The following is a 23,616-nucleotide window of genomic DNA, read 5'->3' as shown; positions in this document are numbered from 1 at the left end:
AGGCATAGGGTGAAGACTGATTTGTATATGGCTGGGTCCAAACTGGGGTGGTGTAGTGAGAAAAAGTATAAATGATTTAACCCAGATGTCTTGACTGGTGGTGAATGTTTTATTCATTCAGCATTCTGTCCGTAATTTGTTGCTGCAGCATTTTTCGCTCTAAGTGGGATGGGTATTCCCAGACGTGGGTCCCTTGCTTGCTGCGCCAGTGGGTTCAAGCTAGCCTGGTTGATGAGAGGTGTTACCCCGAATCTGGTGCCATGATGCTTGCTTCCGGTCCAGAGTGGAACTGTATTGGCAATTCGGACTGGACTGTTCCAACGAGGGACAGTGTCGAGACTGATGTGCATATGGCCGGGTCCAAACTGGGGTGACATAATGAGCAAACGCATTATGGATTTAACCCAGTTTTCCTGACATGGGTAAATGTTTGATTCATTCAGCATTCAGTCCCTCATTTGTTGCATTAACACAATGACAGCAATGAGAACAAATAAGTTCAATCCCTATGTAGTGATCTGAGAGCACTGAACCTGAGCCAACAGGTGGAATTAGCAACGCACCAAAAAGGACATATCCTCGACCCTATCTTTACCAATCAAAAGGCCTATGCCTTGGACTGACCAATATTTAATTTCATTCTCAATATATGTGAGCAATCCTGGGTTAGAAGTACGGGGGTAAAGACCACCCATAGGGAATGGACTGGCTTTAATCCCAGTTCCTTCTCACTGGCATTGGAAAAAAATAAACCAATACTTAATTCAGAGATCAATACGGCCAATGACCAATATGAGAAATGGGTAACAGGTGCTCTAGATGAGATAGCCCCATGGACGACAAGAAACCCCAAGAGACAAATGGCATCTGCTCCCTGGTACAATGAAACTCTGGCTATAGCTAAGAAAGGCTGTAAGAAACTGGAGCGGACTTGGCGCAAAGATTTCTGTGACAAGGCCAAAGAGCAATATAAAAATAGAAGTAAAAAATACCACACATTAATTAAGAGAACGAGATGCAAGTTCTACATGGAAAAAATAGAAAAAGCAAAGAATTCATCAAAAGAAATGTTCACTATATTAGGTCACTTAAAACATATGACAGTCGGAAAGATGAAGAAATGCCCTCAATAGAAAACTGCAATAGGATCGCAGAATTTTTTGCTGAGAAGGTGGCTAAGATATATAATGCCTTCCCGATGAAAACCTGCTTGGGGGAAAGCTCAGAAATCAAGGAATGCAGAACGTGTATTGGGGATAGGTTCAGTGAATTTAGAATGCCCGAACTAGAGGAACTAAGAACAATTGCTAAAGGAATTAAATCCGGCTCCCCCCGAGACCCGGCCCGTCCAGAACAACTCTTGAAGGGGGAAGAGCACATTATGCCTTATATTTATAAGCTCATCAACATCTCCTTCCAGAAGGGAGAAGTCCCCAGAAATTGGAAACAAGTAATAGTACGCCTACTGAAAAAGAAAACGTCAATAGACTCCGCAGTTCTCGAAAACTTGCATCCAATCTCGCTACTACCATTTGTTGCTAAGATTGTGGAAAAAATAGTTAATAAACAGCTAACTAATCATATTGAGGTAAATGACATATTACATCCCTCTCACTCTGGCTTCAGAACAGCCCACTCGACAGAATCTGCTCTTCTCCTGGCTACTGACACATTGAGACGCTGTGCAGACGAGGGGCAGACGTCAGGTATGATTTTATTGGACCTAAGTGTGGCATTAGATACAGTCTCACAAGGGCTGCTTCTGCAGAGACTAGAGGAATGCGGCTTAGAGGGTACCATACTTCAATGGATGACATCCTTCCTATCGCTACGAAGCTTCCAAGTGTTACAGCAGTCACAACTTTCGAAGAGTATCATTTTGCTGCAGGAAGTCCCGCACGGATCAATTTTGAGTCCCACACTATTCAATCTTTATGTGGGACCACTGGCAGAACTAGTGTAAAAACATCAAGTTACCATCGTATCATACGCCGATGATACTCAGTTAATTGTGACATTATCTGGAAATAACAAAATGAAAGCTCCGAATTTCATCATGTGTTTAGAAGAGGTAGCAGGATGGATGTCCGATCATTGCCTAAAATTGAATAGCAATAAAACAGAGGTGATGATAGTAGGCAAGGCACCGAGTTTGTGGTCCTCTGCATGGTGGCCAGAAACCTTGGGACCTGTCCCGACACCAAAATCAGAAGTTAAAAATCTGGGAATCATGTATGACCCGAAATTGACCTTCGAGGCTCAAATTAGAAGGGTAGCGGGCAAATGCTTTGGAACCCTTAAAACCCTGAGGAAAATCCTGGACCTCCTTCCTCCAAATGCAAGGAAAACCATAGTCCATGCATTGGTAACATCACAATTGGACTAAGGTAATCTACTGTATCTGGGGGCTCCCAAAAGGGGGCTAGCCAAATTACAGGTGGTGCAGAATGCGGCCGCATGGCTGATACTGAATCTCCCTATAAGAGCTTCCGCCAAGAATGCTCTAAAAGAACTGCACTGGCTTCCGGTGGAAGAAAGGGTCCTTTTTAAGTCCATGTGCTACTGCCATAAAATACTTGCAAAAAAGGGTCCTTGTTACCTGCACCCACTTATTTCCCAATATGTCCAAGGGCGTAACCTACGATCAGAAGGTAGGTTACTAGTGAAAGTTGAGAGAATTCTGAGAGCAAGAATGGGGGCCCGGTCCTTCAGCTATCTTGCAGCAAAATATTGGAATGAACTCCCAGAAACAATAAGAATGGAACCATGTGAAGACCAATTTAGGAAGAAGCTAAAAACCTGGCTATTCTCCTCCGCAGACTGAACTATAGAAGCATTACAAGATGGCATTACTCGGCAATTTATAGAAAAGTGCTTAACTGTAGGTCCTAGTTACAAATCTGCTAGCGCGGGGACACGCCAGATGGCGTAACCATGCGCTTTAGAAATGAAAAAAACAAATAAATAAATATATAGCAGGCAATGCAACAGCAGTGGAAGTAGTAGAAGGTGGCAGTGGGCATGCAACATTCGGCCTGTATAAGTGAGTATGATATGATGGGCATAAAATGCCATAGATATATGTAGCCAAATCACTGTCACTTTCTCTATGTGCTGAAAATGTTGTATTGGAGTATGCAGACTTGAAACATTTAAGGCATTGTTGAGCTAGAACGATATACGTTACACATATCTCAGGTATATGGTTGTGACAGTTATAGCAGTGGCACATACCTTGTAGGGTTACAGAGATGTTTTGTGATACTGGTCCTGGTTGTGGCCTCCACAGCAGCGGTGGCCGTGCTGCAGCTGTCACTTTCAATGCAGCAAACATGGGAACTTTAGAGGGAAAAAGTAGGAAGTGTCTACATCAATATTTTCAGTTTAGATATGTGAGGGATGGCAGGCTTTATGGCATGGCATGGGTAGGTTATGTTCAGATGTGTGAAGGGGTAGAGGGCAGCTGTTTTTGGGCAGTTTGACATGATTTGGATTTAAGGGCAAAGGCCTGACGTTAGGAGTGGCGGGAATAGGCAGACCATACAGCAGGGCAGGGTGCATAATGGAAAGCATATTAAGGGGGAGGGTGAGATGGAAGGGTGATTCGGATTGGTCACCTCTATATTGGCATAATTGTGCTTCACCCACCTCCTTTCTACCTGTTATTCCTCTTTGATGTGCCTGCAGTGCAGACCCCCATCCCATCTCCAAACCATTCTCCCTGTTGGTGATTTCTCAGTTCCACTGAGGTTGTGCGGACACAGAGGGGAAAATTTACAAGCCCCTATCGCCACAGGAACTTGACGTTATGTGCTTCGCCTTATTTATAAAGCAGCGTTAAGCCACTTAACGTGGCTTAACGCTACCTTGAAAATAAGGCACCCTTTCAGGCTGCACCTAGCGTGAAAGGGGAGGGCAATGGGTGTTGCGGTAGGCATTCCACCCCAACACCCATTGATTTTGATGCTGCTCCCTATTTACAAGGGCAGCGTAAATAGGAGACAGAACCAAAATTAAGACCAAAGAAATCTTGGGGGCATATTTCCAAGCCCCTATCGCCACCACAATGTCACTTTTAGTGATGCTGTGTTAGCGATAGGGGCTTTGCCTTACTTAAAAGGCAGCGTTATGCCACTTAACGTGGCTTAACACTACCTTGTAAATAAGGCACCCTTTCATGCTGTACTTAGCGTGAAAAAGGAGGGCAATGGGTGTTGGGGTGGGCGTTCCACCGCAACACCCAGTGATTTGTGCATGCGTTGTGCAGCACACAGCAAATTGCCATTGAGTGTTTATGTGCATATAAACAATTAAAAAAACGCCATTTAAAGATTGCTTATGTGCAGAAAGGGAGAAGTTCCTGCACATAAACAATATTCCCCTCAACAAAGACACCAAGGGTGCGTGAGTTGGCGCTAGGCTGCTAAGAGTAGCGTCAGCGAGGCGGAAAACGCGGCGCTGCGCCATATTCTTGTCAATATGGCGCAGCCCTGCGTTTCTGAAGTGGTGTTAAACCAAGGAGGCTATTGCTGCACTCTGCCACTTCATTGTAAATATTCCCCAGAGCATCCAATTCCCAGTAATGATCCACTACATAGCTTGCCACAATACTCTCAGTGCATTCCTCAACCTCATGAGTGGTATGGTCTGTACCATAGTGGTTGCAGTTGTCTGGCTCTGTGACATCTCAGAGCACAAGGGGAAGAAGGCAGATTCCAGGGAATGGTCTACAGTTATTTGCTTCCATGTGTAATGATTGGCCTGTAAGTGTGATTTTTTTACTTAGGTAATGTCTATTTCCCTGCTCTTTTGAGTTTGTAGTCCTATATAACTTAGGATCTCTGCCTACCATATGTACAACTAATTTGTCAGATGTATGCTTATAACTATAATGTTACTTGTGGTATCTTTGCAGTCATATTTTAAGTTGTATGTGTCTGCACCGCCGCAACAAAGGGAGTGGGGAAATGTACATATATGACTAGATGTAAATCTTCAACAACTGTAATTCAATGTTATCTTTATAGGAATTGCTGTGCTTTTCGCCATGGCATATAATGTATATCTACATGCACATATATCTGCACATGCAGATTTACCTTTGCTAACTGCAATTAACAGTGATCTTCAGACCGGAGGTGGGAGTCCAGCGTCACAGGAGGAGCTGGATGCCTTGGAGGAACAGGTGTCAACAGTCATCTATGAAGAGTCGGTGGTTGGAGTCCAGGGACAGGATAGTGCTGAACATGACCAGCTACATCAGCAACAGGGTAAGTAACAACCAGGGACTGGGGGAAGTGAGGTTGGGGACTAATGTTGCTCATGTCCAACTAAATATTCCTCAGTGCACACCCACACTCTGTGCAGATCTATTTCCAGATACATAGGTACCTGGGGTATATACACGTCACTTTAGCTGTTCAATACATATAAAGACACATAATGGTGGTGTCACTGACTTGGAATTCAGCACATCAAAATACTTAAATTTTTAGAAAATGTACCATTCATGAGTCTACAAACCATGGGCTACATGAACAGGCAAAGGGGCATATTGGCTAGAGAAGTGGCAAAGTGCTGCATTAGCCTCAGTGGCTCAACACCACACTCAGCCAAATTGGGAACACAGGGCTGCATCTCATTGACAACAATATGATGCAGCCCCGGGAACCACCCTGCTCTATGGCAAACATTAGCAGGCCATCACTGATGCAAGCACGCTTGCACCATTGTGCAGGAGTGCCTGTGTTGTGGGGAAGATAGTGCATGTGCAGTAAGGTACGCCTTCCTGCACATGCACAATCTTCAACTCAACTCAGACACCCATGCACAATGGTGCATGTGTGCCTGCATAGGTGGTAGCCTGCTAACTTTTGCCCCAGAGCACGGTGGTTCCCGGAGCTGCATCATATTGTTGTCAATGAGATGCAGCCCTATGATCCCAATTGCACAGCCACTTCATTGTCCTCGTGTCTCGCGGCACCCCCCCCCCCTCCCAGCGCCTTGAGACCCTACGGGTGAGTAGTGCGCTCTACAAATGACCTGATTGATTGATTGATTGTGTCTAAAAGTGCACATTCCATATTGTCAAAAATAAACATACTGGATAGCAAATGTGATGTTCAACTATGAGCAGAAGGTAAATGCATCCAAAAGTACTGTGTGAGGACTCTGCATATCAGGAATGTGTCCCCTAAAACAATAACATGTACGGTCTGTGTGCCATGCTCTCAGAACCACACAGCCCCTGTCAGGTGCATGTCAAGTTAAGTATGACAATGAGCAAGATTTACAATGTTGCACCAATGCATGTCATTGTGCTACATATCACCTTCACCTGATACATTAAAATGTAGTCATCCACACCAAAGTATCTACATGTGTTGTACAGTTACCAGTTGTGAGAAGTTGGCCTGGTATATGTTGTCCACTAACCTTGCACCAGTCCAAACAACCCTTATGGTGATTTAAGAGGTCAAAGATAACCTTAGAAAGCCCTCCAAGTGGTAGCTGGGGAGAGCCGCCTTCAGGCTAAGTCTTGAAGGAATGTTAAGCAGCTTGTTTTACCAGAATGCAACCTTATAGTATTGGTTAAATGAAAGGAGAACCACACCGTAGTTATTAAAATATGTATTTATTAATATAACACTATCTAGTACGATACAGTAGCACAGTATCTCCTACACAGAGATAATCACCAAGCACACAATGATTAAGCATAGAAATGACAGTAAATAGCACTAATACACAGTGGGCCCGGGGGGGACCAAATCATATACTAAGAAAGTGGTATAAGAACCACGACTCGAGTCAAGACAGTGTCGAGAGGATGTAGAATCACTGGGACCCCAAGAAACCACCCAAGGTGAGTAGATAGGGTCTCCACGGAGGAAAGGTGCAGTGTGGGAACTCGACCCCGTGCTCCGTACAACTCTATGAGAAAGTCGCTGCTGAAGTTTTAGAGATTAAGGACCCTTACAGGTGGACTTTAAAGAAACCCAGTGGAACACAGAAGGTTGTAGAGCCACCCCACCCGTGGATACCGAAGTACCCGAGTTACCTATCCGAGGGAAGCCGGGGGCATAAGCCTGAAGTGGCGTCGGAAACCGATGTCGAACTCAGTAGAGGACTTAGAAGAAGAGCTGCTGCTGGAAGGAAGAAAAGTGTTTGTTGGATCCAAACATGGATTCTTGTTGAAGGGTACCTGAAAGCAGAGGGGACAGAGTCTGGGTCACAGGAGAGTGACCAGGGGCTTGGTAGACGAATGCCCACCGATCTTGGGTGCTTCAGGTTGGTTGATGGAGTCCTTGACTCTGCAGCTGCGGGGACCAAGAGACGTTGAGGATGACCAGGAGCTGGATACAAGCTGTCCCCGGAAGGATGTTGAGTGCTGAGGGGTCGGTGTTTGGTGAGAGCACCAACAAGCCTTGGCAGCGACAACCCATTAGGAGGGCAAGAAAGTGTACGGTTCGGATCAGCAAGGTCCAGGGGACTCACCACACACAGGGGAGTCAGGGCAAGCCTGGAGCAACAGGGGAGTCCAAGAAAGCAAAGTTGACCCTCAATTGGACTCACAGGCCGAAGGCACAGGAGTAGCGAGAGAACCTCGAGCGATTTAACCAAACAACAGGCCACGGAGCACTCAGTGTGAGGAGGTCATAGATCTTGGTAGGAAATGGAGCCAGAGGTTGGGGTTACTCGTAGCCCAATGCATTTGTTCGAGAACGGCCAACAAGCACATGCACTTGCAAATATACACGGTGCACAGGGGTTCAGGTATTGCAGCCCCCACAAGGGATTCTGACCTCAAACTTGGTATGAGGGAAGCTATGGCCTCAAGGGACGTAGAAACCCTCCTCCTGTGTTGCTGGACCCTTTGGAATCCATAAGAGCTCGGGATCAGCAGACCGGTCAGCGGTGTTGGGGTGCCTGCGAATGCAGGGCAGTGACTCCTTCACTCCAAGGGAGATTATCTTCCGTTGTCCTCGGTGCTCCACAGGTCCTGCACAGATCCTGTATAGTGCACTGACACAGACGATGCAGCAGACTGAGATGGAGATGAAGTCGGGCCCAAACGAAGTCCAGAGTGTCCAGACTATTCGAAGTGCAGAGGATTCTTGTTCAGAATCTTGTCCATGTCGAATATAGGGTCCTACAGCTAGGTAAGCCCTTAAGTACCCACCGGAGAGGGTTGGAAAGATTCAGGGGGCCCTCCCAGGGGAGGGTCTGGACAATGGGGTGGTTAGTCCCCTGTCCTTTGTCTAGTTTTGCGCCAGAGGGGGAGCCAACGGCTCCCAGGACTGGTTTGAACTGTACTATGCACAGGGACACCAAATATGCCCCTTATGCAGACCTTCGGTTTGTTTTCAAGCGCACCCACCCAGCCCATATACACTAAATCCTGTCTGGGAGGTGGTTACACCTCCCTGTGACAGGATGCCTATTGCCCTGCCTTCCCCTGCTCGAGCTTGGCTCAGCAGCAGGAGGGCAGAAATGTGTCTCTGGTCGGCAGCAAGCATTTTGTGCTGTCTGGGACTAGAAGGCAGATCCCGGGAACACCAGGGAGCCCACGAAGCTTGCTTCTCAGGGATGGAATCATTCCTTTAACACCTGTTAACAAAGTGGGGGTATGATTCCAACATGTCTGACACCAAACCCGATAAGAGTTTGTTTCAGTCGTTTTAGAGTTGGTCATCACGCGGTCACGTAATGCCCATCTATATATGGTATACGGCTCCTTCACTGACAACCCGGGAGAATGGACTCCGCTGGCTGCAGGGGTGTCCTGCTCATGCACGGGCACCCGCTCACTTAGAACCAAGCACCCTGCCCTCAGGATTGTAAAGACCTGATATAGGGGTGACTTATAGGTATTAAGTGCAGTAACCCTTAGATATAGTGAACTTATATTTTAAGTAAGCGGTGCATGCACCAACTTACACATCTGCAATGGCAGGCCTGTAGTTCCATTTTGCATGGCCTCTCATGGGTGGAATAATACATGCTTCAGCCCATGGGAGGCCTCTGGGGTACCTATGCCCTTGTTACATGTGTACCATATAGTAGGTACTGACAAGGGTACCCCAGTATCCAATCTGGTGGGTACCTGTGTAGAACCAAAAAAAGCCCACCTCAAGGAGGAGTCACCCAAGTCTACTCTTACCCTCCTTATATAATAAAGTGGACCCGGAAACCTTCGTCTGCAGAGAGAACCACCTTTATTACAATAGCCCGGGCTATGGAACAGAGTACCAAGCTGGTCAGAGACAAAACCCAGGAGGCTGCTGCTTTACTCCACAGCGAACAAGCCTTATATACATTTTTATTCCACTCTTTTGGCATTCAGTCCATTGTTCAATCAGGGCGGTGTTTGTAGTTGATGACCTGATCAAGGCGGTGTTTGTAGTTGATGACCTGATCAAGAGTCGGCACTCAGACCATTGTTCAATCAGCTTGATCATGGCTCGGTCAGTCAGACCATTGTTCAGATGACCTGATCACGGCGTCAAGGATGTTTACCAAGCAGGGAGCAGAAGATGAAAAAACAAGCTTGTTTACACAGGGTGTAGGTGTCTCATGGCTCTCTGTTGATGAATTGGTTAACTGCAAAGAACAGGGGGCTTGCGTATGTGATAGTTTTTTTAGCGTCAGCAGAAATGGAGGCTGTAGGCAGGGTTTTGTCACAAGATGGCAAGAAATGGAGGAATTAATAGGACCTAGTAAAAACGTATTTTCTTCAGACCCTCCTTTTGCCATTGAGTGGCAAAACATGTTCTTAGGAAATGTATATCTGCATTAGGTCGCCAATCTCTTGTTGAAGCATTATCCTTACTTTGGTGTCACGTGTACTGACCAGGGAACTTTTAAGGGCCTGTGTACACATAGCACAAAGCATAGGCAAGCACTGGACAAACAGGCAGCATAAGATGATGACTGCTGTTCCTAAGGCATAAAAAATGAGGATCCCCCATCCCCATCTGGAAAGGAGGTCCCAAATCCAGCCCATGAGGGACCAGTCGTCATGTTGTTGATGAATCTCAGAGGAAGGTTTATGCACACGTTGGATAGCTTGATAGACTGATGGAGCGTTGTCGGGTATGTAAAGACGTGAGTTCCTTGCTCACTTTGCCACTGGATTCAAGCAAGCCGGGCTGAAGACAGCTGAAATGCCAGAACCGGTCCTCGGAAGCTTGTTTCCGGTCCAGGGAAGGCATGGCTTGGCAGTTCGGGCTGGACTGTTCCCATGAGGCACAGGGTCTGACTGCTTTGCATATGGCCATGTCTGAACTGGGGTGGCAGAGTGGGCTAAAGAACGGTGATGGATTAAACCCAGATCTGTTGACTGGGTGTGAGTGTTTGATTGGTTCAGATGCTCCGTCCATCACCACTCCCTTTTGTACCGCTTTGTTCGCCATAAGTTGGCAGGGTATGCTCAGACGTGAGTCCCTTGCTCACTTTGCCACTGGATTCAAGCAAGCCGGGCTGAAGACGGCTGAAATGCCAGAAACCGGTCCTCGGAAGCTTGTTTCCGGTCCAGCGAAGGCATGGCTTGGCAGTTCGGGCTGGACTGTTCCCATGAGGCACAGGGTCAGACTGATTTGCATATGGCCATGTTTGAACTGGGGTGGCAGAGTGGGCTAAAGAACGCTGATGGATTAAACCCAGATCTGTTGACTGGGTGTGAGTGTTTGATTGGTTCAGATGCTCCGTCCATCACCACCCCCTTTTGTACCACGGGTATGTAAATGCAGCAGCTGGAGTCGATTAGTTTACATACACCTCCACGGTCAGCAAGGATGATGTCAAGTACCATTCGATGTTGTAGTGTCATCAGGCGGTCCACCTGAAGCTCTGCGGTGATGTTGCCCAATGCCCCTGCTGTTTCATTAATGGTTGCCTCCACCACTCGGGTAAGGTGTCGTATGTTGCGGCTGTTGACCATAGGACCCAAGAACGGCAGGAAACCTTTGAAGAAGCCCCCCGCCTCCTGTCCTGCAGTGTCATCGGCCTCAATTACTCCCCTAGGCATACGATGATGGAGGTGGGGATTGGTCAAGTGATGTGTCCCAACAGCAGTAAAGGTAGGGGGAAGAAGAAGGCCAAATAACACACACCTGACCAATTTCCTGGAAGCCAGGTATAAGCAGACTGTGCACAGACAAAATAGGTATTTGGAGAAGCGATTAGGAGTGGTGGTGAGGTAATATTCAGTGTACTGACTATTGCGCAGTCACTGACTCCTACCTCCCGGGTCCCCTGTCCTTTTATGCACACTTGGCCATACGTGTTGATCACATTGAAAGCCTGGAATTTGGTGGGAACTTTGCGTCTGGACCGAAAGCGGGAGAAGAATATTCTACTTGAGGTGTTGAACACAACCATCTCTTTGCGTTCAGCACGAGAGATGTTCAAGATGTCAGATGTCGTAGTAGGGCAAAAAGGATTACTGACATTGCCTGTTCTGTTTCGGGTGAAAGTGTCATAAAAATCGCCAATGATGGAGCTCGTTGTTCCATTGATCGTATATGCATCGGTGACGAGCATCCTCCAAGCCAGACAGGACCCAAAAACAGAAAATGGATAGACGAAATAGGGGACAGTGTGTATCATAGAGTGTGGCATGAGCCCACATACCCAACAGTTCGAGCTATTAATCACAAGCTGATGCTGGTGCAATAATTGTACAAAAGTATTGCTCATGAATTCCAGGCGTCGTGGTAGTTCATGGGGTGACAAGGTGGCGTGGAGATGTTCTGCAGGTGTCGGTGTCGTAGCGAGAGGAGCTGGGGGAGAGGTCAGTAACAGAAACCATCCCACAACCAGCAGGATGAGGAGAGCAAAAAGTATAACTATCGTGGAAAGGAAGCATTTATTGTTCAGAAGTTTGACATATTTCTTGTGCGCTTCAGACCCTTGGACCGCTGCCATTGTGCTCAGCCTGTTGTCACTAGCGGCTGTCTGTGATTGGTGGTTGCTTCACTGGATGTGGATACCAAGAGTCCTACGGACTTCCCACTGGTCCAGCATACCAGCACCGGTCTCAGATGGAGATATCACAGCTCTACAGCCTATTAGACACCAGACAGAGTCAAGGGCCAACCCCTTTTCTTGGTCTCAAGTTGTAGCGAGTGGAAGAAGGTATGGAGTGGTCTGGAAAGAGAGCTTCTTGTTCCTTCCTCTGGTCCTGCAGAGGAGGGATGACTGGACCCCCTAAGATTTGATCAGTTTCGGCTTCCGTAGTGGTGTAATGAAGCTGAGCATCACTGAAAGGGACAAAGGCCGGTACTACTTCTGTGTCGCAATCCGGAAGTCCTTCTTTCACCCATTGGTCGTACGGGAGGGGAAGAGGCATCCTTTTACAATGGGTAGCATGTATCCAGTTCTTTCTCCCTTCGACTTTTACAGCAGTGCGGGTGGCCAGAAGAACCTGTCGGGGGTGCGACCAGCGGGGCTCCAGACACTTGGTACGCTGAAAATTTCGGTTCACCACCCAGTCACCTGGTTGAATGGTGTGACCTGGGCCTTCCCTCTTGTCGGGGATAGCAGCATGTACCTGATGATAAAGAGTACGAAAAGAATCGGTTAACTGGTACAGGTAGTCAGTCAATACTGGGAACTCAACATCAGACAATTTTTTGGGCCTTGGTACACCCCATACATTAGCTGGTCTACCGAATACTAATTCGTAGGGAGATAATCCAATTCTTGAGTGGGCAGTCGTCCTTACTGACAAGAGAGCAAGGGGTAGGGCATCTACCCAGGTAAGGCCTGTTTCTGCCACTATTTTGGCCACTTTTAATTTAAGTACCCTGTTGGACCTGCGCTGGGCAAGCCCAGCACAAAGGGGGTAGCTTGGCTCAAGTGTCAAGGCAGTGAAGGCTGTAGTGCTATCTGACCCAATAATAACCCCCTGCACAGTCACACCAAAAAGAAGGACACCACACCACTGCTGTAGAAAAATACGATTCCTTTATATAAAAGTTCTCTGCTGTAAATAGGGATCAATTGGGGAAGCACATTCACATTTCATTTGTTACAGCACTCTGGGATTCAGGTTGAGAATAAATACAGTAAATAGGACTTCAGGAACACTGGTGTTGCATAAATATTAGGAATAGCTCTATCAATAAATAAAATGCATATCAGGTTTATATATCACCAATACATGGAATAATAAAGCCTGGTTCATTTAAATGCATAACCACATTTTCATTCTGGTATCGCTGCCACCAATTAAACAAATCAGGAAGTTTACATTTGCAAGATAAACCCACTATGAAAAGGATAACAGTACTTGTGGAATCATGGGGAATGCATGCGGGCTTCTCTGGATTCACGGTGCACTGGGGACTCTTTTATGTTCACGCGGGGCCCATGCGCGTGTACCTAAAGACAAGGAAACGCGGTAAATATGACATTTGGCCCTCCGCTGCCACCGGGTAAGGATGTCCGCTTGCCGGTGTGGTTTACTTGAGCCTACGGCAATATCGCAGACACCAGGGTAGCACAGTTCGAAGTCAGTAGACGAACGAACGGCTGCCAGCGGGGTCACTCAGTCTCAGCGCTCGCTCAAATCAACGCCGGTGCACAGTTCCTTGATAACGCGGCACCCCTCCAGGGGAAACGACCCACCTCACTACGGCTGCAATCGAATAGCGATTCAGTCGGGGCACAGCACTTCCTACGCCAGCATCAGGGTTCTCAGGGGCTTCACGGACCTCCCTCCGACTTCCTCATACGGGGGCTGGTCCCGCCCACGGCAACAGTTTCCCGGGTCTCTGGGAAAGGGCAGGGACGCTAATCCCGCCCAATGAAGGCCGGCCTCTCCCCGCCCCTGCGCACCACCTCACCTTCGATTACTGCACAACCAGGAAGCGTGCAACGCCGGTGGGGCTCGGAGACGTCCGAGTCCCCCGCGATAGGCGCTATTCACGAAGGGGGCACTGTGGAAGGTCGCGACTCGCCTTTTCTTCACGACTTCGCCACCGGGGGGGCGGGGAGGCACATAAACTTGGCCACAGTCTTTTGGGGCAATGAGGCACTAGCTGGGCAGGCGCTGTAGGCGCAAGGTTACTGGAACACGCCTGACTGGAACGCCAGTCAGGAATCAGGCTATTAACCCTTGCCACTCTACTGCCTGTGCTCTCAGCCACCTCAGGGGTCAGCAGGGCAGGTGTCACTCTGGTGTCAAGTCTGGAATCTGAATTACATCTAAAAATGGCCGCCAGTGACTGGGATTTATATAGCCAGTGCCCTGAGGTACTGGCACGAGCCAGAAGGTTCTAGAACCTTCCCTGGCTGTGTCAATGGCATGGCACTTTTGAGGTGTCTTTTGGTCACTCAGAGCCACCGTACTGGGGCTCTGGAGCAGCCATTTTGTGTACCTGAGGAAAGTTATGAAATTCCTGTCAGGAAAGCGCGCCAACCAGAAAGGGCGCCAAAACCTCAAAAGATCAGGGTTCAAGGAGGCTCCAATGGGAGTCACTCACATGAGGGAAATATGTGTCCACCATTTTAAGGTTAAACACACACAGGTTGCCAAACTCAGTTTTCATGTCCACAGGTTTCGCCAGGCGCCTTGTACATAGGTGCCAGAAACCTTGTGAGCAACTGGGTGTCAAGGAACACCTAGCCCCATGAAACAACACACAAAAAGGTCCTGGTAGACAAATAAAAAGCGGCAAATTTTGGGAGGTTCAGGGGAACAAAAGAAATCATATTGGTGAGGGGACTCTCAGAAGCAGACGGGTCCAACATACCCCATTGTATTTCTCCACCAATCCGGCTGATTGGGGGTGATTAGCAGCATGAAACTTTTATCTGACACCAAGCCCGGAACACACGAACTGGACCACATTGGCTGTAAAATGTTGGCCATTGTCACTCCAAATCAAACGGGGCAACCCAAATCGGGGAAAGTATTATTTCAACAAAACTTTGGCCGTTGTAATAGCTGTGCAATCCTTGGTGGGGTAGGCCTCCACCCATCTGCTGAAGGCACAGACCACTACAAGGACATATTTCAAATTCGCACACCTGTCCATGTGGATATAATCCATCTGGATGGCCTCAAAAGAAAACGTAGATGGGGAGAAGCCACCAGCGGGGGTAACTGTACCTTTTTCTGGGTTGTGCCTAAAGCAGATCATACATGACTTAACCACTCGGTCAGCATATAGGGGTATTTTTTCATCATACCATGTTGGCTTTAGTAACTTGCATATTCCCTTTGCAGTGCTATGGGCAGGGTCATGGGCCATAGTGACAACTGGGGGGACATGACTGTCTGGTAACATCCATTGCCTCCCTTCGGATATACGCACCCAACATCCCTCTATCTCTTTCTCTGCTAGATGTTCCTCCCATGTGTGCAGTTCTTTTGCAGTGGCATGAGATTGAATCTCGACCACACTCTGACTGGTATTTTCCAACATTCATCCTTCCCCCACCCATCTGGCTGGTCCTGTCACAAACATTCCATCTGATTTACTTAGAGTAGTCTGTCTTGCTGTTTGGTCTGCAAGGGCATTGCCTTCCCCTACATCATCAGTCACTTTCTAGTGGGCTTTACATTTAATCACTGCAACTTTTCTAGGTAATGTCAAGGCGTCTCGAAGACTGTGTACCAGGGGGCCATGCTGTATTCTGGTCCCAGTGAGGTGATAAAATGTCTTTCTTTCCAGAGTCTACCAAAATTGTGAGCCACCCCAAAGGCGTACTGACTGTCCGTATAGATATTAACAGTCATGTTTTTACTGATTTCACAAGCTCGCGTCAAGGCCATTAATTCAGCCGCTTGGGCCGATGCCTGTGGAATTTGTGCTGACTCAACTACTGTAACAAGAGTGGTGAGGGCATATGCATCAGATGTAGTTCCATCCGATCTTTTAAGACATGAACCATCTATGTATAGTGTTCCCTCAGCGTCTGTTAGGGGGGTGTCTTGTAGGTCCACACAACCCTTTGTCTCTTCTTCAGTCCGTAATATGCAGTCATGAGGGTCAGAATTTTTCCCTAGTGTCTCAGCAGGAAGTAGTTACATATCCTAATGTCAATGTGACTGGAAAAAAGAGTGAGCTCATAACCTGTAAGTTGTGCACTGGTAAGGTGTTGTGTCTTGGTGTTGTTGAGCAAGGTATCTACTGCATGTGGGACCATTAAGGTCAAGGGTGAAGACATAACAATACCTACGCTCTGGAGGACCATAAGTGCAGCAGCAGCAGTTGCGCGTAAACATCTAGGGAGAGCTCAGGCTACTGGGTCAAGTGTAGCCGAGAAATAAGCACAAGGGCGATGTTTGTCTCCAAATATCTGAGTTAAGACCGCACAAGCGCAGCCATGTGTCTCATGGACAAAAAGGAAACATTGTTTGCCATAGTCTGGGGTGCCTAACACTGGAGCTGTACATAAGGCATCTTTGAGTGTCTGAAAGGCAGCCATATGCTCAGTTGTCCATGGAAAACCTCTTTCTTGCATATCTTTAGTAGTGAGAGCTAAAAGAGGTTTGACAATGGCCGAGAAGTTAGGGATCCATTGTCTGCAATAGGAAGTGAGGCCTATAAAGGCACGTACTTGTTTCTGTGTCAAAGGGGGAGGCATGGAGGTAATAAGGGACACTCGGTCAGCGGTAAGTTGTCTTCCCTCCTTCGAGAGGAGGTGGCCGAGGTAGGTCACTTTCTCTCGACAAAATTGCAATTTGTTCAAGGAAACCATATGATTGTGGGAGGCAAGGTGGTGAAGCCGATGTACTGTTGCTTGTTCACAAAGTGGATTCAGAAAAGGGGGTGGTGATGAACAGAGTGTCTGAATTAAGCAGACCACTCTTACCCGGTCCAAAGATCAGGGCTTGATCCATCACCGTTATTTAGCTCACTGCCCCATCCCAGCTCAGAACCTGGCTATATGCAAATTAGTCTGTCCCTGGCCCAGTGCATCATGGGAACAGGGCAGACCAAACTACCAAGCCAATTCTTCACCAGAAAGGAGACAAGCTTCCGGGGACCGGTTTCTGGCATTTCAGCCGTCGTCGGCCCGGCTTGCTTGAATCTGTCCCTGGCCCAGTGCATCATGGGAACAGGGCAGACCACTGGGACAGGAACAGACTAATTTGCATATAGCCAGGTTCTGAACTGGGATGGTGCAGTGAGCTAAAAAACGGTGTTGGATCTAGCCCTGATCTCTTGACTGGGTGAGAGTATTCTGCTTAATTCAGAAACTCTGTCCATCACCACCCCTTGTTGTTAAATATTTTGTCCACCATAAGCGTGGAAGGGTATACTCAGATGTGAGTCCCTTGCTCATTGCACCATCAGGATTCAAGCAAGCCGGGCCGACGACGGCTGAAATGCCAGAAACCGGTCCACGGAAGCTTGTTTCCTTCCCAGTGTAAGAATTGGCTTGGTAGTTTGGTTTGCCCTGTTCCCATCATGCACTGGGACAGGAACAGACTAATTTGCATATAGCCAGGTTCTGAACTGGGATGGTGCAGTGAGCTAAAAAACGGTGTTGGATCTAGCCCTGATCTCTTGACTGGGTGAGAGTATTCTGCTTAATTCAGAAACTCTGTCCATCACCACCCCTTGTTGTTAAATATTTTGTCCACCCTAAGCGTGGAAGGGTATACTCAGATGTGAGTCCCTTGCTCATTGCACCATCAGGATTCAAGCAAGCCGGGCCGACGACGGCTGAAATGCCAGAAACCGGTCCCCGGAAGCTTGTTTCCTTCCCAGTGTAAGAATTGGCTTGGTAGTTTGGTTTGCCCTGTTCCCATCATGCACTGGGACAGGAACAGACTAATTTGCATATAGCCAGGTTCTGAACTGGGATGGTGCAGTGAGCTAAAAAACGGTGTTGGATCTAGCCCTGATCTCTTGACTGGGTGAGAGTATTCTGCTTAATTCAGAAACTCTGTCCATCACCACCCCTTGTTGTTAAATATTTTGTCCACCCTAAGCGTGGAAGGGTATACTCAGATGTGAGTCCCTTGCTCATTGCACCATCAGGATTCAAGCAAGCCGGGCCGACGACGGCTGAAATGCCAGAAACCGGTCCCCGGAAGCTTGTTTCCTTCCCAGTGTAAGAATTGGCTTGGTAGTTTGGTTTGCCCTGTTCCCATCATGCACTGGGACAGGAACAGACTAATTTGCATATAGCCAGGTTCTGAACTGGGATGGTGCAGTGAGCTAAAAAACGGTGTTGGATCTAGCCCTGATCTCTTGACTGGGTGAGAGTATTCTGCTTAATTCAGAAACTCTGTCCATCACCACCCCTTGTTGTTAAATATGTTCACAAAGTGGAGCAGACGTGGCTGCAATCAAGAGGTCATCTACATATTGCAACAGAGTGGCTCCTGCTGGGAGCGTCAGGGAGTCCAACTGATTCTTGAGAGCCTGACTATAGATGCTGGGGCTTTCAGTAAAACCTTGGGGGGCGCGGCAGAACCGGAAACTCCGCCCTCCAAGGGAGAAACCAAAGAGATGTCTACTGTCCGGATGTATGGGAATGCTGAAAAACGCATTCTTTAGGTCAATAACAGAAAAATGAGGGGCGGTCGCTGGGACCATGGTCAAGAGGGCTATAATATCAGGGACAACAGGATACTGTGAGACCGTAATTTTGTTGAGAGCTCGCAGATCGATGACAAACCGATAAATTTTGGGTGCCTTGGGAGAGGGATCAATAAATTTTTTAAGAACTGGAATAATTGGGCTGTTACACTCATTACCACGTGTCTCCTCAACTACTCCCGTCTTCATGAGATCTGATATTATAGATAATAGGGCAGCCTCACCTTCCTGGGGAAGGCAATACTGGCGAAGCCGGGGCAGTTGGGCACCTTGCTGGATACGGACAGTATGCGGAGCAATGTCGAGAAGTCCTACATCAGTGCCAGAAGTGGCCCAAAGTGATGAGGGTAAGGCCTGCAGAACGGGAGGGAGGGGTCCAGAGAGGAACATAGTGGCGGAGGAATCTGGTGATATGGTAAGGGACACGCCATCAGGACTACAAGAAATGGTAGCATGTAAAGCCTTTAACAAATCCATACCCAACAAATTTTCACTACATCCAGTCGTGAGAATCAAAGGACCATCCATATGAGCTGGACAGAGATCCAGCGGGAGAGGCTTAGAAAAGGGGTTGGTGACAGGGACCCCAGAGAAACCCACGGAGACATTGAGAGAGCCAGAAAGGGGTGCCTCCGGTATCAAGGTGTGCGCAACAGAGGATCTAGTAGCCCCGGTGTCTAGGAGAAACTTCTTTTTATCCCCTGCAACTGACATCCGGACATAAGGACCTTGCTGAGCCACAGGAATCGGCACACTTACATTACCCCTTTCCTGGCTTTCCTATGGCTGGTAGAAACCTGTCTCATCATAATCATTGTTAAAGTAGGTCCTAGTGGCCTCATACCCGTTGTCAAATTTGTTAACTGTACCCTGGGGCGGACCCATACGGGGTCGAACATTAGGATCTGGTGCACGCCTCTGCCTAGGAGGTCCCATATTTCCTTCCCTTTGAGTTCGGGCCTAGTTTTTCCTGACTGAATATTCTGGGCTAATACCAGACATTCACTAACCCAGTGGCCATAAGCCTTACAGTAGGCACACTGGTCTTTATCAACAGGACCTGCCGAACTGATGGACTTCTGTAAAGGAGACTGAAGGGGGCGCTGGGGCAGCCTCTGGAACTGGTCCGAAGGCGGACCTTGGCCTAGCATTTTGTCCCCGGGGTGGATAAGCTTGTTGTAACAAAACTTTTGTTTTAAGGTCCTTGTTCTTCCTAACCTCTTTGTCTTTATCTTCATTCTCTCTATTCTCATGATATTGGGCCATGGCAAGGATGCCTGCCATAGTCTGAGCTGACCACGTACTCTCAATCTTCTTAAGGCAGGCCGAGAGATCCGGTAATAAATTAGATACAAATTTATCAATAAACACTGAGCCCGAGCCAGGGGCTCTAGCGTCCTATTCCACTGTGACTTTTGTACTCAGTTTCGAAGCGGGTGAAAAAATCAGCAACAGACTCATCCTTACGTTGTTGTTGTTGTTGAAAGCTTTATTTCGAAATATTTGTCATTTCATAAAAGCAATACAGTACAAAACAGATATGATAAAAACAATTAAGCAACTCAGCCCTCTAAACGTTTTGTACAATAAAAAATGCGATACAGTCTTTGATAAAATAATAAGGGAAGGGAAACATATAGTGAGATACAGTCATACTTAGAATGATAAGGGAGGGGAAACGGAACATCAGATGGTTGAACCAGATTGAGTCTAATGGGATAACCTTACTGGAGGAGCAATTTCCTAATAGTTCTTATCCTCCATACCCAGCCCAAGAATTTTGCCAGGCAGCAAGCAAACAGAGGACGGGCATCCGATCTTAAAATCTGTAGGGCCTCCAAGTGTGACCCAGTGCCCAAACTCAAACAAAGAGGTTTCAGCCATCTACGGCGAGGTGCTACATAGGCTGGGCATTCAAACATTAAATGGGCAATAGACTCAACCCTGTTAGTGCAAAAAAGGCAAGACGGTGTAGTTTGCCAAGGTGGTTCCCAGCTTGCTGTCCACTGGCCTAGAGGCAAAACTCCCACCCTAAATTTAAAATATAATGCCCGATCCATCGGGTTGGAGATCATGTCCAGTTAAGGTTCTCTAAGGGGGAGATCTTTAATTAGCAAGAACTCAGCGGCAGATCTGCATAATTTGGGATTGCTCGCTCTCTCTTTATCCACCCAAGACCAGAAGATTTTCTTTAGCATTTGTTTAGGTGGAGATGTTCTGTTGGCCCAAGCGTCTGCCAGGCCCAATTCGCAGAGGAGCCGCTTTACTTCCCTCAGCCAACCAACCTTGTGCCAGCCCGGGGTAGAAAGAAGTTCGCGCAGGGCTTCTGCGTAGCTGGAGAGTTCTGAAACATTCCATATTCGAGCCCACAATAAAAGAGGGCGTAGCTTTGCTTGCTCGGATATGGGACGTGTACCTGTGTCGATTAGAAGAGGAAGCGTGGGAGTGCTGTGAGGAAGCCTCATTAGATCTTTATGAAATTTGTTCTCAAGACAGGTCAGGGTATCAAATTTCTGCGTACCCCACAGTTCTGCCCCGTACAGCGCCGCAGACACCACCTTTGCCCTGTAAATATCCAATATCGCCCCAATTGGTTTCAGGGATGAGGCGCGATGTTCTTTTAGCAATGCCCCTGTAACCCTCCTATGAGTCAGAATGGTTTTTTGATGGTGAGCCTTCCAACTCATAGAGTCGCAGAGACGAATGCCTAGGTAGTCAAATTCCCTTACCCTTTCCAGTGGGACCGAGTCTAGGGTTGGAGGGTGGACTGACTTCCTAGGGGGATTCAGGACCAGGAATTTGGATTTACTTATGTTGATGGCTAAACCCCTGGAGACACAAAAGCCTTGGAACCTAGAAAGCAACGTTTGAAGGCCTACTGGTGATTTCGAAATCAGCAGGGTATCATCTGCAAATAGGAGAGTTGGTATCTTCCTGCCCGCCAGGGATGGTGCGTCTGATGGTTGTTTAAGAAGATGCTCCACCACTCCGTTTAGGTAGAGTGAAAACAGAGTGGGGGCTAGCACACAGCCCTGGCGGACACCCCTATCTACAGAGATACGAGATGTTTTTTGGCCCTGTTCGCCCCATCTGATTTGTGCAAAGTTGCTTTCATGGAACTTGATAAGTAAAGCCAGCAGATAGGGGGGGATACCCAAACCCTCTAGGACGGCCCACAATAGGTCACGTGGGACTAGGTCAAAGGCAGTCCGCAGGTCTATAAATGCGAGATATAGACTGCCTTTACCCAATACGACCACTTTCCAATAGAGCATTAAAAATCGGAAAGTCTGTTCTATAGTGCCCGTCCCTGACCGAAAACAGGCCTGGAAGTCAGACAAGACCTGATTTTCTTCGGCCCACTGCAAAATCCTTCCCAGGACTACTTTGCCTGCTACCTTCTGGGTGGAATCGAGGAGGCTAATGGGACGATAGTTAGCAGGGTCGTCCCTACAGCCTTTCTTAAAAATCGGGACGACTTCCGCACCCATCCAGGAGTCCGGGAGGCATCCGCCAGACATGGCCTCATTCAAAAGTAGGGCAATGAGTGCGCTCCACACCTCTGTGTTGACCCGTAGCAGATCACCCGGGACACCATCTGGACCTGCAGCCTTATTGGCAACAAGGCACCTGATTGCTCCTTCAACTTCCTTGGCTGTAAAGGTGTGGCCATGATCTAAATTTGCGGCCAGCATTCTATGCCTTGGACCCCTGTTCAGACCTGATGCCCCTGGTGAAAAAATCAGCAACAGACTCATCCTTACGTTGTTTACATGCATTTATCTTATCCCAATTAACAGCTATTTCGGGCAAAAGGGTCTTCATGAGTTGCAACAGATGGCCTGGGAGAGCCAGAATAGCCGGATCAGGCTTAGTCCCCCCCTCTCTGTCATTCTCCATCCACTCAAAGTCGGTCCAGTCCCCATGCAAAGCGGCATTATGGTTGGCATGGCATATTTTCTCCCATATGTCGGGTGGTACTACTGACCCGAATAATAAGTCAATATGCTCTAAGGTAAGGACACCAGAGGAAACAATCTGACCTAATTCCGGATAGTAAAGAGCCGGATTCTTACGGGGGTCTGGTAATAGGGATTTCAATTGAAGAACATCCGTTCTTTTCCATGGGACATGCACCCACATCCTACGCCAGTGGGCTGGGGCTGCTCCAACACCCTGGTTATTGGCGAGCACTGCAGGGATAAAGACGGGAGCTGTCTCTCTCATAGGCATAGCTTTGTCATTCGGAGATGGCGGAAAAAACGTTGTTTCTCTGAACGCAATCATGCATATCATCTCCCTGAACATGACCCTTGGCAATGGTTAGTTTTAAATCAATCAATCCCCTAAGAGTGTCTATGAACAATGCTTCGTATCTTTTTATTATAAGTGTGCACATGTACTCGGCCATGTCTGTTTGTTGTATGGCCGTCCATTGTCTAAACGTCGACCAGATATCTTTAACGCCATAAATATTACCATAATTTACCCAAAATGCACATTGTTTTCGCATAGCGTCCCTTTCACTACCCCCCAGCGAGTTCAGCAGACCTCAAAGACTCCTTTCTAGGGGTACCGAAGAATCCAAACAGGGTATTGGGCATAAGGGAGGACCATCTCGTTCGGTCCGGAGTGGCACAAGAGTCACCAACAAGGGTACCAATAGACTTATTATCAAGCAGACGGGAATGTTTGGTAGGGGTTGGGTCAATAGGTGGGGCGGTATGAACTGTCGGCGGGATGGGTGCTGGCAGGATGATGCGAGTCAAAGGATCAGGCAGTGGTACAATGGGTGGGGCAGCCTCAACCTCCACTGGTGGGGGTGGAGCGTTAGGAACATTTTGAGGAAGAGCGGGATACATAGGACCCGGAGCATAGGCAGGAGGTGGACCTTCAAGAATAGCATTCAACAACGAGTCCCCCTCTTCTCCTTCAACCTCAAGGTCCCTGGGAGAACGAGCGGGGTAACATTTTGTTGCCTTGGTCCTATTATGCCTATCTGCCATTTCAACCCCTTCCTGAACCTTATTTTCTAAATGCGCTTTAGCAT

The sequence above is a fragment of the Lissotriton helveticus genome, chromosome 8 (assembly GCF_964261635.1).
Source record: "Lissotriton helveticus chromosome 8, aLisHel1.1, whole genome shotgun sequence".
Taxonomy (NCBI): domain Eukaryota; kingdom Metazoa; phylum Chordata; class Amphibia; order Caudata; family Salamandridae; genus Lissotriton; species Lissotriton helveticus.
Note: the sequence above shows the minus strand (reverse complement) of the source record.